Source organism: Branchiostoma floridae, chromosome 9 (assembly GCF_000003815.2).
Source record: "Branchiostoma floridae strain S238N-H82 chromosome 9, Bfl_VNyyK, whole genome shotgun sequence".
NCBI lineage: Eukaryota > Metazoa > Chordata > Leptocardii > Amphioxiformes > Branchiostomatidae > Branchiostoma > Branchiostoma floridae.
Window position 1 is genome coordinate 3,271,313 of NC_049987.1, and position 16,876 is coordinate 3,288,188.

The window sequence follows — 16,876 nt, forward strand, 5'->3', positions numbered from 1 at the left end:
ATCATGCTTTGGCCACGTTTGCAATCGTTTCTTAAACAAACAACGTTTATATGTAGCTTTATGATAGCTTTATCATATCTAAATGTTAAATAGTCATTTAAGAAATTTTATTTGTTGTTTTTCGGATTTCCCGACCCTGTTTTTTCCGATTTAAAAACAAAAACAAACAAAAACTTTTTGAATCGTTGGCCACACTTCGTGTTGACAAAATTGCCCTGCCTCTCCTTTTGAAAGTTAACTATGGGCCTCAAATTCCAGTTGCTGTATATGCCTATTTTGGACGGTAGATTTATCATTTTTCTTCAAACTTTGAACTTGCTACCAGGGACCCCCTAAATGTTGAAATGTTGTTATTTCTTTTGTGCAAATTTATTAATCCCCTCGCTCTCTCCTACCCCCGACTTTTTGCAAAAGAATTTTTTTGACCGACCGACCCATTTTTTGTTCTGAAATAAAATCCGAGAAACCACAAATAAAATTGGTGTGGCCTTAAGCATGTTTAAACATCTGATTCGATGCATTAAATGTATTTCTTATTTAGAATTAGTTTTGGGTCAAGTTTTTTTTTTCAAAAGAGATAAATCAGTTCGCGGGATTACAGCCCCGTTCTTATCATATCATATTGCCAACTTAATCAACTTCAATATTGTTACGTATACGAAACAATCAACATATAGATAATTTTTGATAAGTATGCTTTGATATTGTAAGCAGATATAGTACAATGATATTAATGAATTAGCAACAGAGATATGTTTGATAAACTTAAAAAACTATTGTGGTAGTTTTACATCAAGTCAACCACGCCAAAATCAGAAAATCTGGTAACCTATACTGCAGTTCCGGAGCAAACCGATAGAAGGATCATTTCTGGCCTTCGTTTACCAACCCCCTACTCACAGAACACTAATTTAAGAATCTATCACAGCTTCCTCGCGTGAAACTTTCCACAAACGAAGCTACTCTGAGGAAGCAAAATCAAAAACTCTTTTTGGTGAAGGTAACTAGTCAATTGTTGCAACGGCTGCAATGCATACCTACATTCCGGTCGTTCAGTCGAGATACACTCGCTGCAAGAATTTTACGTATTTAACAAAAATAGACAACCTATGATCCACTGCTCACCGAGCCACGTGTTGTATCGACATAACGTGACGTCATGACAGCAGTGGACTGTCCATTCCTTGACAAAGACTGATACTGTGTAGTCGAAATTTTGGGTAAGTCCAAATTCTGTGTTGGAAATTACAGTTTAACTAGTTCGAGAATAACTTCTATTAACACAGATGAGTTTTCAAGTTAAAAACGGATAACCTTCTGTCAAAAAGTAACGAGTAAAACCTTTCATATTCTGTCCTACCTGCTCATTATAGATGCATCCCGTCCACATACCTAGGTGTTAGTCTGAGCAAGACAACTTGATCCCTTAAGCCGTGGATACAAGGAGACGCCGTCTACATGTCAGCTAAAGAAGTCTAATGTTTGCCTTAAAATTTCTCATCAAGACGTGATGACCAACCTCGCTTCGGGTCATGGCTTCCATCACATAACATCAAGTGGAACATTTATTTTCATTACCCTTCAACAAATACTAGTCTCTTCTGGCTGGCCATATAATTGAATATTTGATGAAGAGATCCACGGACAGGTTTAAGTTTCAAACATTACTTCCTTGGAATGTGTTTCGCCACCACGAATATGTTCCAGTACCAGATAGAGGGAGTAGAAGAGATAAAAAAATTCACATTCATTTTCCAGGGAAAAGTTTGCAAATTTATTGCGATAGGGAAATTTCCAACTTTAATTAGATGGGGAAATAAAACAAGATGGGTAGTAATAATAAGACATCTAAATTTTCTAGAAAGCATGAACGTCGATTTCTAACGACAAAGAGTAGCTTAACCGCCAATATGTTTTAGTCTTTTATTTCTGTATTCTATAAATTATTTAAGTTGACAACTACAGTCATGGTTATTACATGGATACCAATATTGATTTTATTATCTAAGTAGGGTCACTTCTGTAACTAAGGTCATGGCTATGTACAGGTACTTCGTAGGTGTCACTTCTACAAGTACAATTTGACTCACCATTTTCGGAGGGTAAAAAATATTTCATTTCAAATTCAAAAGAAAATCGAACGCACCGTTGTCATACATTGAATTAAATTGATATGGCCTAGCTTTAGATTCATAGAGAGATAAGTGTTTATAGTAATTATCATTTGCTTGGTTATAATATGCTCTGTTGATAAATATACAGATTGAATCGTCACAGGTGCAGATGCCTGGCATGTTTTGACAAATAGCATCATAGGCACAGATATTGTACTCTGGGCAGTAAAATATCAGATCAGTTCCCCGAAGACTAATATGTTTTCAAAATGTCACTTTTATAGCCGTATTATGTCAAATGATATATCATTATCTATATCTTGCCTATGACATGATATATCACCATGTATTGTGTAAGGCAATGTTGACTCAATTGTATGGAAGACATCTCAGCGGGGATTGATTCTCTTCTGTTTCAAAAATAAAGTTTTCCGAAGACTGATATGTTTTCAAAATGTCACTTTTATAGCCGTATTATGTCAAATGAAATATCATTATCTATATCTTGCCTATGACATGATATATCACCATGTATTGTGTAAGGCAATGTTGACTCAATTGTATGGAAGACATCTCAGCGGGGATTGATTCTCTTCTGTTTCAAAAATAAAGTTTTCCGAAGACTGATATGTTTTCGAAATATCACTTTTATAGCCGTATCATGTCAAATGATATATCATTATCTATATCTTGCCTATGACATGATATATTACCATGTATTGTCTGAGGCAATTTTGATTCAATTGTATGAAAGACATCTCCGCGCGCATTAATTTTCTTCCATTTCAAAGTTTTGATCATTTTGTAGATGGTACAAAAGTTGCAAAATGAAAACAAAAACACAAAACGTAAATTACAAAAGAAATTATCACAAGACCTATGTAATGATATAGAATACAAGACATAGTAATTCAATTGGAGAATTTTTTAGTTTACCTTACTCGGTTTAATGTGTTTAGTAATTTGTTCAAACTTCCTGGCCACTTCATTTCAGGAGGTTCCGTAGAAACCTAGGCCTAACCAATACAAAAGAAGCAAAATGTCTTTACATATCATACAGTGTAACAGTTAATCTAAATTTGGTAGCCATCCATATAGTGATATTCGCATTTCTTTCAAGGTTTGGCAGTTGACTACAAGAGACTCTGCAGCTCCAAAAGCGATGCATGCATGACCAAATCCGCGGTTACACATAAGCAAACCAGGGCTCGAAATACTTTTTTCTGCATCCCTGCAGTGGTGAAGGTAACATTAGAACTTACCTGCACCAGACAAATTTTACCTGCACCACTATGGATTTAGGAAGTTCGGATCATACTAAAATTGTTCAGAAACCATTGCTATTTTTCCCCTTTTCATACTTGATAGATGGTAACAGTCAATGCAGCTTAAAAATCCACATACACCTACATCATAGGACATTTATGCATTAAACTCAGTACATCTACACATCACACATCAGGTTAGGTGCAGGTAGACATCAGAAATACCTGCACAGCTCCAATTTTACCTGCACTAACCTGCATATGCAGGTGGTATTTCGAGCTCTCAAACACGTTCGGTCTTTCACTGACCATTGTTAGGATTCAGTCGAGAAAAAACGTTGGCTGTGGTTCTTGAATGTGTTTTATACTGGTAGGCGGCGTTTCGAAATGTTTCAAACAGAAAGGGTTGTGCGGTGGCCGTCGGGATAGTTGCGATTGGGGGTCGCATTTGGGCTATGTCAGGGGTAAGTCATGTTGTGTTTAGAAATTGCCGGGTATGGTTATACCCCTGTCATATTTGGCGAAAATCGATCGGACGACGCTTCTGCGGCAATCGCCCGAGCCTCGCTTATAATTATAACTTAATTGCACAACAAGGCACAAAGTATGGCTTATATGTGACAGAGACGGTTTACCGGTACAAAATACGCGCAACCCTCTATCGATCTTAAATATGGCCGATCTTCCATCTATACGCCCGAAGATTGTGGATAATGTGACAGGGGTATTATCGCTAAAAGATAAGAATTGTCAAAACATATCGAAAACTTTAGATCAGGGACAGGGATGAAGCAAATGTGCTATGATTGTAAGATTGTCTTCAGATAAGCAACCGTTCAGCTTTGTCTGGAGCTGATTGACAATTGTCTGTCCAGAATCCTAGAGACAATACATTGCTTGCATGCTTCTTGTGTTCAGCACCAAGGGACATATTAGCAGTGTAATATTCTAGAGTTGCACACCAAATGGCCGTTAGAATGCGTAATGCGCAATCAGGGTATCACAATCACTCCTTAATTGAGGCTTTAAATTCTAAACCATTATAGGAAATCGATCGAAAGCTTTCCCCAAGAAAGTACAGAATATAGAATCATTCGTTCTAGCAGTATTAAATTTACTGCTTGATTGTTTGCTGGGTAGTCTCCTTGCATTGTATTTTCTAACCTTCTCATTAAATTGACTTTATTGAATTTAGTTATTTCCGTACATACTACAAAACAGTTGTCAACAAGCTTTTGATTAGTCCTTCTGATTATATCCTACTTGAGACTGAATTACAATGTACCAGAGATTTAGGTCACGTAATCTAAACGGAAGTGTGACGTCAGCAACAGGTTAAAGGTGTCCAGAAGTCGGTATCGGCCCCAGTCTCTGTTGAGGAATGGTCGATGGGTTTTGAAGTTGTCCAAAATCTTTACCAAATTCTGTTTTTTACACAACTGGCTACTTTTGGGGTATCAAAGACATAAGTTCAATGTGCGTATTCTTGAATTTCCTTCATAAACAGTCTCTCGTTTTCAATTGGCTTAACCGACGCACATTCATTGGCATCGTTTTAGTTTGCCAGAGATTAAATTAAAATCATTTAATAAATACATGGGTATTTTAAAGCTAATTTTAAAGTTAAAGATTTGCTTAATTTCCAACATGTGCTGAAAAAAAGACATGACATGTAGAATATGAAAACTATATCATGCAGTTGTGTAGAATTTTTCTGAATAATGCTTGTGCAGAGTCAAATTTAAAAAGAAACCACGTATTTCCATTAGAATTACAGTAAAATTACATTCGATGCAATTTGATGCAGAAAGCATATCGGTGAGTCTGGCAGGTTAAATGCATGTTTCATGGAATACATATAACCAGCCAAGCGGAAAGGGGTGTAGCCCAGAGGAAAAGAAAGGGGGACGAAATAATAACTATTCCCAGTCCAACATGGCAATTAAACGTGGGCACCTGCCAGAGAGAATAGCATTTACGAATTGCCTGACTAGTCCCACGCACGACAGTCTCCAACATACTGAATTAACATCTCTGTCTGCCAGAAAGCGTACACGTGAAGAATTTACTTCCATTCTCAAGATCAAAGTCTTCGTTACTTAAGTTATAGTTAGCTTGAAGAACCCTAAAGCTAACTATAACTTAAAAGTTACAGTGAATTTTCTACTTTAGTATAAAGGGTAATTTCTGGACTCACCCAGAGTTAAAGCATAGCTGTAAAGCTCACAGTCTTTTATAAATATATCTAAGAATTCAAATAATTGAGTTTTTAACTTTGCAGGCAACCCATAGTAAAGTTTCTTTAGAGAGAAGGAAAACGTAATTTTATATGGAAAATAAAGGATATCATCTGCAAACATTTTGAAAATATGTGCGCTTTTTCGCGGCATCAGAAACATGACCTACACAGTTCACAGTTTTTTTTATTTATGCTTTCGCAGTTCGTCTTTTCGCTACTATATACCTATATACTGATTTTTAAAACACGTAATAACTACAAAATGACTTGGCGTAATGACTTGAAATTAGTTGGATATTCATTAAGGCTTCATACAGTATTTTTAGAGTTGTGTTCTTTTTTCCGGTTGAGGTAAAAAAAAATATTTATAATAGCTATTCATACATAAACCCTGAAATTGTCACTTGCAGCTTTTACCATGCAGCCATCATATACTGTAAATGCATTTAAGTTCGCGAGGATTTAATTTCGCGGTAGCGGGAAAATGGACTTTTCGCGGTGGTTTTAATTTCGCGGTGAAGCAGCCGCCGCGAAAACCGCGAACATTAATCCACCGCGAACATTTCTGCATTTACGGTATTTTTATTATTTGCCCTCCTAGCGTTCACCACATCCATTTGGAGAGTAACATTTTCTTGTTCACAAGTATTTTAATTTGTCAGCAGCAAAACTGTCCCAAAGGTATCGTTAAAAGATACCTGCAGCGGTATACTGTCTTATCTTGTTTACAGCAAATATACATGTGAGACCGTCACTTATTTCTTCTGCCTACCAGCCTAGGTTATCTATAGACAGAAGTAGTTAAGACGTTAGTCCAATAGCAGGCGATCGCGCTGTCAACTCGCAAAATGTTTGTACCATTTTCACTTTACGGTTAGAATAGCATTCACAATTTAAAAAAAGATATGACTAAAAACAAAACAAAAGCGATATTTCTGAAGCGATCAGTCAATTTTTACTTCGAACGTAATACTAAAACTGAAATGGGTTATTACACTGTCTCATCAAGGTCAGTTGAGAAATCCAAGATCTCTGTCGTGACAACTTATTGTGATAATAACTGTTAATGAAACATCCTACTTTTCTGCCGATATACAAAATGAAATAATACATACATAATTGAATGAAGACCTTTATTGTACGTTTTTGCTTTCTAACAAGCTAAGTAAAGTTCAAGGTGAATAGGATACATCTAGTGATTCGATGTACAATGAACATAGGGCGTGATACATGACTAAGACTATGAAGTCTAAAGTATTCTAGTACTAGTATGTACAGGTTAAATTTCTTTTCGCTTCTTAAGGCAGTTGTAATGTAGCTGCAGGTGGAGTTTAGAATACATAGTTTGTCTAATTGAATGAGGAATGATATTTAAATATCGAAAGCATGGAAACTTATCGTCTAATAGAATACTTAGTTAACTGCTGCAAATGTTAGATATAAAAGCTCCACAAAAACTACCATAGCTGCTAGGCTAGTGCCATTTGTACGCCATCATGAATACAAATGGAATTGGCTCGAAAGAAATGCCTAAAGTATTTTCCACCAGCAGCTATCGTTATTCTAGTAATCACGAACACAACATTATCTGGAATAACCATAAAATGAGACAAATAGTCAGTAGCTATAAGCAACTTACAATGCACAATGACAAATAACTCAATTTGTCCTGCGCCAATATAGGTACGGTGCTCACGACCCTTTGCTGGCTCCCATAACTCATAAACCATTGTAGTCTGGTCGTCCGATACAACACGTAATAATCAAACCCCATTTACCCTGTCCATATGGCACGGTGCTGAGCTTCTTTGGCCCCATTTTCCACCGTAATCGCTGCCTATTCTCTGTGGTAATTACTTCAAAGAAATAGTCAATAGCCGTGTGCCTCCAAAGACGGGCATTGGTTCTCATTACCGAAGTACTGTAAGCACAATCTCACCAAGAGCACGAAAAGCTGAATGGTTTGGCAACGTTACTGCCTAAAGGAGTTAAAAGACGGTAATTGCATGAAATTAGAGTCATTCTTTTCAGCGAATCCGACTCAAAGAAAGAGTCACGCAAATAAGTTTAAGTTTAACGATAGTCTGATATCTGATGGCATCGCATGTTTCCACTGCTCTGATATCTTCCGGCAATGCACAAATCCATTTTGTCATCGCGTCTGCCTGAATGCAGATATGATTTACAATGCCACGGAGGGTTGTTTTCAGTCTTAATACACATCGCTGTTTCAGCAGCTTTTTACTCTCTAGCGTGCTCAGTCCAATTTTCCACTTGGCGCCTGCACCATCTGCCCAATTTTGCCCGAGCTTAACCCGGCAGGAACCAGGTGTTGAGGAATGGGAGACCGGAGTTGTGGAAAAGCCGCATCAGATCGCCTGGGGATCACTTCAATCTTAGCATTGCACCTGAATCTGAGAACAACAGATAACAAGCGCCGTGTGTTGCGCTTAGAATAAAGCTTGCTGTCAATTCTCTGTGAAGTAAGGATAAATATTTAGAAATAAGTACGAACTGGGGATTTTTAGACTGCAGTTATTTTAACATCAACTCGCACAGGCATTAGGTTTGAGCCATTCTATGTTGTTTTAGAAATCACCTTACCTTATTTTCCAGCTCATGTAGGGAATTTTCTTGACATTTAAGAATAGTTGTATTACCTGTTCAACATCGGCATTCATTTAATCGGTATCCAAATATACAGCAGTTTTGTTTCGTCACTGGAAGTACGAGTATGCTATGTATTCCTTATGCTGTTTAATGGGTTTCGTGTGGGTAACCAGTCAAGCTGGCTTGCACAGAGATGTTATTACTCTGCCACATCGCCTGAAGCAGGCCGTAAAACTGGAGTAGATCTAAATAACTACATCATTGCTTGTTGCAAAATCTTCACCTGAGGTTATTTCATTCTGCGCGTATAGGTGAGGCATGTTGATAACATTCGTATATGTGAAGCATGTTGATAACCTTCCCTAATAGGGAGATATTAGATCATATTCCTGACATTTTCACCTTTTTGCAGCTGAAATATATTTGCAACAACAAAATGCATCAGTTCTGGTAAAATGTGAATATGATTCGTACGTCACAAAACTTAATAAAGCTAAATGTGACGCTACCTGGAATGAATGTTACATCGTTAGATTGTCATGATGTGACACTAATATGTGTTGAATGTTACCGATGTAATAGAGGTGAGGATAGGTTGCTAATCATCTACAGCATCATTCTAGTTTATATCTTGTGATACCCCTAAGGATGGCCAGAACATTCCGTCTGATCCTCTAATCCATTAATAACTCATGATTGGGGCTTAAGTAGATTTGATTTTATATGCCTGGATCCCCATTTTACACTCCATCGCCATACCTCCCGTCGTAACACACACTCAATTGAAATGAATCCCATACTTCATACAGATTTGTGCAATTTGATGGCATGCACAGCAATCCATTCTGATGCCATTAATGATAATAGGTATCCACCATATGGTGTGACGCTCTGGAATATTACGCAGTTGCGCTTCTTTTTCATATCACAGGTGCAATATAGATCTTATATAGACTGCCAAAGTAAATTGTTAACGAGACATGCTATAGAGAGTGTGGTCGCCTGCCTAATGGTTTTAAAAAACATTCTGGCAAGGAAAATTCAACCAGAATGTCGAGGTTTGACAATATGAATCCATTTATGAGCGCGTCTTTATCAACATTTTATTTAGAAACAAAAAAGTACTCACTATTACAAGAGCTGGATCGGATTTGGAAATAAACAATTGATTAAAATGAAACGTTAACATAAATAAATGGGTTTTGTTAGAGTTTTAAAAACATGGTTAGCGGATGGATACAAATGAATCTTTTGCGCTGCCCGACCTTCTTGTCTATGTCGGTGCCTTGGGAAGGCATGAATTAGCATTAAGCTTAGCAAGTCTGGAATCATTACATGGCCTCATGTTTGCTCGTGCGGCGTACGTGAACTGAAAAGCGTGTGTTTTCCTCCTGGAGGTATATCGAATTTAAACATTAAATGCCAGGCCTTGCCCCGTCTACGGTATATTACATAAAATCGCCACCTGAGAAAAAATTATGAGTTAAAAGTGGTTCAAAAGGATGCACCAATGTACCTTTAACATTCCTGAGGAATGCACAGATATTCATGCATTTAAACAGTCTTGAGATAACCCCGATGACAATGTTTCTTTAATGAATGAAAGACCTTTATTGTACATTTGTGCTCAAACAAGCTAAATACAGGTCGTGATAAGGTACAATTTTGATATTAAAAAAAAAGTATCTTATCACCTCTACATAATATGCTAAAACATTCTAGTATGTACAAGTTCAACTTCTCTTCGTTTCTTAGAATAGTTTTAAACATAAGCACAGATTGAATCAATAAAGTATGGTTTATCTCATTGCATGAGAAATATGATTTTTTCCGTGGTATTCAAGTATCGAAAATTAGGGAACATTATGTCGTATATTTTCAATAAGGACGTTTCTTTCGTTGTTGCATAAAGTACAGTCAACAATAAAGCAGTTTAACAATAAGGCAATTTAGCAGTATTATGACATCCAGTGGAATTGATAATGCACATTGAAACCATGCGTATAGACAGTAACAAGGAGAAGGTCGATGATGTTTTCAAAGAGTAACTCGTCTTACTGTAGAAAGTCGCTATAAACATAGCAGCCAGCTTTTAGCAAGGTTTCAGGTACGGATTGTATTCTCTTCTGAACGGTTGATACCTTCTGTGCCTTTGTGTTCACTAAACTAACGCCCATTGGTACTACTGTAATCCTGATAATCATTGGTACATCTTAATGATTTTGTCAATGAGAATATGGCGGTTTTCATGTGCAGTGTCAAATCTACCGGTGGTATTCAAACAACACATCTGCAAACGTATTTCTTTAGAGGAACAGGTTTTCAACATCCTTGTACCGTCAGATCTCTGAATTATCTCTTAATAGAGTTCCGTATCGACATAGAATCGCTATTAGATTATCATTTTCAAGTGAACGACAGTTTAAGCAATTAGGCTTGCTGTTAGTATACTGCTTTTTTGAATATGTAAATTTTTAATGGTTAGGATCCAACCTAAGAATATTAGTCATTTGTGCATTCGCCTTTGCCATTTATTTCTATTCATTTATTTGTCCTTTGCGTCAAAATTGCATTTATAAACTTATTCGCTTATTTTGCATTTGTATGTTCTAAACTTGCTGTATTTGTCTTTATTCAATTATGAAAAACTGTATTCGAACTATTTCAAACAGACGATTTCACGGCATTTTAATTAACTGTACTACCGTTTTATTATCATTGACATAAATTTCTACGAACTTTTGTCGTTAATTCACCACGATGTTATTGCTGTAATCGCTCTATGTCTCTCTCTTTATTTGTTGTTTACCAGAAGCATTCTAGAACTCTTCTTTCTGAATTATTCCGATTTGTCATATGAAGAGGGCGGACTGTCATTTAGTGATAGGAATGCAGCCTGCTATCAATTATTGTCAACGTTAATAATCTCAAAGAATGTATGTACTATGCATACTAAATACAAATGTGTTAATCATGCTATGGCTTCAATTAGGCTTAGGTTATACTGTAGATTTTATATATTTTCAATGCTTGATATGCTCAGTTGTTAAGTTTTGAATTGTTTATCCTGTCGAATAATAACCTTTTGAAAAGCTATAAGTGTACGGAAAATACACTTTGGGGAGAATGCGTCATGTTGGTATCCTGTTAGTTTAACGTTTAGATAGAGAAATGAGCAAAAATCTGTTTGATAGCGGGATGAATTATCTTGATAAATGAAAATGCACCCTCTTTATCAAAAATGTTGGTTTTGTTGTTTTCTGCGGTGGGTGACATGGTGTCTATATTGCATACAGTACACATCACATCGACTTAAAAACCGTACTTAAAAGCTAATGTACGGATTACAGTCAAAAGTAAAATGCAATCCTCTACGCATCAACAGCAAAATCAGCGTCTCTAAAGAACGACACCAAATGAAAAAAAAGAAAATCAAAATTGTCAGGAATACTCCAAGCAGTTGGTCCACGGCGTCAATTGTCGTCTTTACATCACACATAATACCCCGAACATATGTTCAATTCAGCCAGAGTCAAACAATTGTTGATGGATTGCTCAACCGCGACAGCTGTTCTTCCATTAGACAATCCCATAACCCACCCTATCTGCTTGTAGATAAGCTGATTACCAAACGTCAAAACTACGTTGCATGTTCCACAATACCGAAAATATAGGGATGATTTCTGAAATCATCACATAGATTATAACAACGGCTTCCGTGAAAAAACGAAGGTGCATCATCGCGCAACTGAGTACAGACGACATGCCAAACCACATACGAATGCGGCGAACAGAACATACAGATATAGATGCGAACACTGAACACATGACTGATTACAATGCTCTGTCGATGGAGGTTACCCTCCAGTCACAGATTATTTACCTTTCATACTGTTTGATACACTAAGAAGACAAAATATTAAATGTGGGTTCAGGGCTTGACGAGAACAACAATTCAAATATGTTAATTACAGACTCTCATCGCATTTATTAAAAAGAGTTGGGGTTCTACACGATTTGAGTGGATTTAACTTATCAATATGACGCACCTTCTGCGTGCACGTTTTCTCACATCCAATATATTTACACGCAAAGTCAATCAGTAAACGAGAAGGGGTATTCCCTAATGAACACACTGGTGACAAACTTCACCATTAAAGATATCTCAATCAAAATCTTAGACTTACGAGGAGTAATACACTAAAGACCTAAAGCGTCTACCAGTCATGCATTACCCTCGTCTAATCGTAAAAGATATGACAGATTTTAGAAGATAGGATTTTGAGTCTTAAACCTTTATCACTTTATTAGAAAACCTTCCAGATTAATGAGCAACCTGTCAGCTATGTGGAATACTCTGCCAAGCCGCTTGCCATCACTGCAGTTTAGTCGTGAAGACATAGATCTCATAAAATATCAAATTTGAAAATAAAATCGAACCACAGGCAAATATGCCATAAAACAAAATCATAAAAAGAACACGTGTAAGTACATTCAAGTAAACTACAGTCATGGATTTTATCTGATTGACTCATGGCGTCATACACCAAGTTTATATTGAAGATTTCAGACTGATTTGTTTCATTCAGTTACATAGGGAGGGATCCTCATCATCTGTCCTTTTCATCCTGCCGGACGATCAGTTCACGTGGACTCTGTGGTGTGCGACTAGACCGGCCCGACTCCTGCACATTCTGCCGCAGGTTGAGCACGCGAAGGCACTTGTTGTGCATGGATTCTGTCTCTTTTGCTTTCTAGTAGCTTCCTTCGTCTCCAGGTCGTTTTCAAGTTTCTTGGCACCTTGGTGGAGTTTGTGCCGCCATGCAGTGCGGTCTTGGGCTAGATGCTCCCAGTCAGAACCAATGTTGAAGAGTTTCAGGTCGCGCCTGCAGACGTCCACAAAACGGAGCTTTGGGCGCCCCCTGTCACGTTTGCCATCTGCTAGCTGACCGTACAGTGTTTGGTGTGGTGTGGTAGACGTGATGGACCCATGCGGGAGACATGACCCAACCATCGCAGCCTGCGTTGTTTCAGGATTGGGTACAGGGTTGTAGTGCCGCATCTTTTGAGGATCTCCCGGTTTGGGACTTTGTCTGACCAAGTGACCCCACAAATCTTGCGGAGACACCGGAGGTGGAAGCTGTTGAGTTTCCTTTCGACGTTGGCGTGTGATGCCCAGGCTTCACTGCTGTAAAGGAGAGCAGACAGTACGCAGGACAGATAAATACGCACCTTGGTGTGGATCGTGAGATACTTGTTATCCCAAGCACGACATTTTAGCTTACCGAAGAGGTTGGCTGCCTGACCGATTCGTGTGTCAACTTCACGGTTTAGACTTCCAGAAGAAGAGGCAGTGGAACCAAGGTAGCGGAATTCCTCAACCGTCTTGATGGGAGTCTCATTTATGGTGATGTGCGGAGGGGGTGCATTGGTGGAGAATGCGACCGTCTTCTTAACGCTCACTGTCTGACCAAACTTGCCGCAGGTGTCGTTGAGAGCATCGCACATACATTGTAGTTCTGCTTCTCTGTGGGAACACAATGCGGCGTCATCGGCAAACATGAGTTCACGTAGTAACACTGTGATGGATCTTGTCTTCGCCCTGAGTCGGGCAATGTTGAAGAGACCTCCATCACTTCTGGTGCTAACAGCGATGCCTCCAGGAAGTGGAAAGGCAATCCGTAGAAGGGTGGATAGGAAGATGCCAAACAGAGTTGGCGCCAGTACACATCCTTGCTTTACCCCGCAGTTCACAGTGAATGGTTGGGATAAATCACCTTCAAAGTCTACACTGGCTAGCATCCAATCATGGAAAGCCTTGATGAACGCCAAGAGTTTGGGAGGACAGCCGACCTTACTTAGAACCAGGTACAAGCCTTCGCGACTGACAGCGTCAAAAGCTTTGCATAGGTCTACAAACACAGCCAACAATGGTCTGTTTTGCTCGATGCATTTTTCCTGGAGCAGGCGAAAGGTGAAAATCATGTCGATGGTGGACCGATCCTTTCGGAAACCGCATTGAGATTCAGGATAAATTCGTTCAGCAAGTACCTGTAATCTCTTCAGGATAACACGGGCAAAGAGCTTACCGACCAGGCTGAGCAGGGCTATGGCTCTGTAATTGTCGCAGTCTTGTCTGGACCCTTTGTTCTTAAAAAGGGTCACCAGCTTTGCGTCTTTCAGATCCTGTGGGACATGACCTTTGTACCAACACGAGAGCAGCAGGTCAAGCAAAAGATCTTTTAAGACGGGGACGTTGAGCTTGAGAAGTTCTGGAGGTATGCCATCACTCCCAGGGGCCTTTCCGCTTTTCAAGACCTTCAGGGCGCTCTCAAGTTCCTGCATGGTGGGATCCTCATCGAGGTATGCCATTTCAGGGAGTTGTTCTATGGCGTCGAGCACAGAGTTGTCGAACGGTACAGGGTCGCTGTACAGGGAGCTAAAGTGGTCAACCCAGCGTTTTAGTTGGTCAGACTTCTCCAACAGGATGTTGCCCTCGCGGTCTTTCAGGGGAGCAGTCAGTCGAGGTGAGGGTCCTAGAGCAGACTTGAGGGCAGCATGGACACCAGCAATGTCCCCGCGGTCGTCACACTTTTGGACATTTGAGCAGACGTTGGCCCAGAACTCCCTCTGTGTCTCTCTAAGGACGCATTGTGCTCTGGCTCGAGAATTTCTCATGGCTGCTTTGTTCTCTGGGCTGGGTGTGTTAACAAAGGTCAGTCTGGAATTCCTCTTCTCGTCCAGAGCAGGGCCGATCTTGTCTAGGTTTTCTAGAAACCAGTCTGGCTGCTTCCTGGTTTTGAGACCGAACGTGTCTTTCCCTGCCTGTTGTAGGACGGTACGTAGTTTTGACCATTTTTCGTCGCAGGTTGGAGTGCTGTCGTCTACCAGGCTGTCAAAAGCCGTCTGTAAGTGCTTTTCGAATAGCTCAAGCAGACCCGGATCGTTCATGTTGTTTGTTTCCATTCTTGGGATACGACGTGGCTGGGGGGTGTTGTTCTTTGGACGCACTGGCTTGGTCAGGCGGACCTTGCACCGGATGAGAGCGTGATCTGTGTCGCAGTCCGCACTGTGCATTGAAGCAGTATGATGGACACAGTTGAGCAGCTTACGTCGGGCCAGTATGAGATCCAGTTGGTGCCAGTGGCCGGATCGTGGATGGTGCCAGGATACCTTCTTCATTTCACGACCGCTGAAGTAGGTGTTGGTCACACAAAGGTCTAGTTCAGCGCACAGCTCTAGTACCCTCTGGCCGTTGTCGTTCACCTTACCTATGCCGTGGTTTCCAATCTGCCGGGGCCAGGAGTTGTGATCAGCTCCAACTCGAGCATTAAAATCACCAAGAACATACACTGGGTGCTTACAGGGGATATTCACAAGTATGTTACGGAGACTGTGATAGAAAGAGTCTTTTACGTCTTCAGGCGCCTGTAGAGTGGGTGCATAAACACTTATCAGGTGGACCGGTCCCGAGGACGTGTTGAGCATCATTGACATGAGCCTTTCACTTGTGGACGTCGGGGGGGGTGATGAAGGGTAATAGGCTATTCTTTAAGGCAAAGCCTACTCCATGGAGCCTACGATCGTCAGCGGGTAGACCACGCCAGAATACTGTGTATTCCTCTTCTCGGATGTGACCGGACTCAGCAAGTCGGGTTTCTGAAAGAGCACAAATGTCTATGTTGAGCCTAGAAAGCTCTCTATCCAGCAGAGCAGTCTTTCGCGCTGGTGCCTGTGCACTTGGCAGGGTGTTGAAGCCCGGACATAAAGTGCGCACATTCCAGCATGCAATGTTGAATTTCTTGGATGCTGGTTTGGAGTTAAGTCCATTTTTGATACGTGTGATGGGTTTTTTAAGTGCTAGAGGTGTGGCTCTCCGAATACAAGACAATTCCATTTAAAGCATTTTAGTGACGTTGGGAAAATTGTCCCAAATAATTTCCTCACGGACACAAGATCGGTAGCATAAAAGGGTTCGAACCCTGTACCTCTGGTTAACAAGTTGAGCGACAAGACCTTACGTGCATATGTATGTGCGAATGCAAACCCAACTATGATCATATATATTAAGCTAAAATTGCCAATATGCCAATGATAGATATCCCTTAGATACACCTGTTGAGTCAATCACAGACCAATGGTCAACGCTTGTTATCCCTCTCTCTCTCTCACCCAGTCCTGTTATACCACATGTTAATGTTTTTTTATTGTGCTCCAATGATGTACATGTATGAGCTATTGTGTATTATGCTGAAATATTGAATAAAGTTTGAAAAAAAAATGATCATATATATTATCAAAAAACCTTTAAATCTAAGTTGTCATTTCAAATAGAGTTAGTACGTTCTTTAGGCACAACCAGACAGTACTGCCGACGTTTCGATGTCTATCAGACACCATCATCAGGGTAGAATGACTGGAAACTACTTCTTGCTGCTACTTATAGCCGATGTAGGTGGCGCTGCAGCAGCAAGAATGCCGTCCCAAACGTGGCTCAGCTTGTATCCCCCCTCATCTCAGTATGGGTATGTACGTGTTTCGCTTTTACTGTCGCAGGTCGCAAAGACAACAAAAGTGTTTCAATGAGTCAAAACCATGTACGTTATACGAAGTCTGCATTTTGATTAGTGCGTAATAACTTAGCAAAC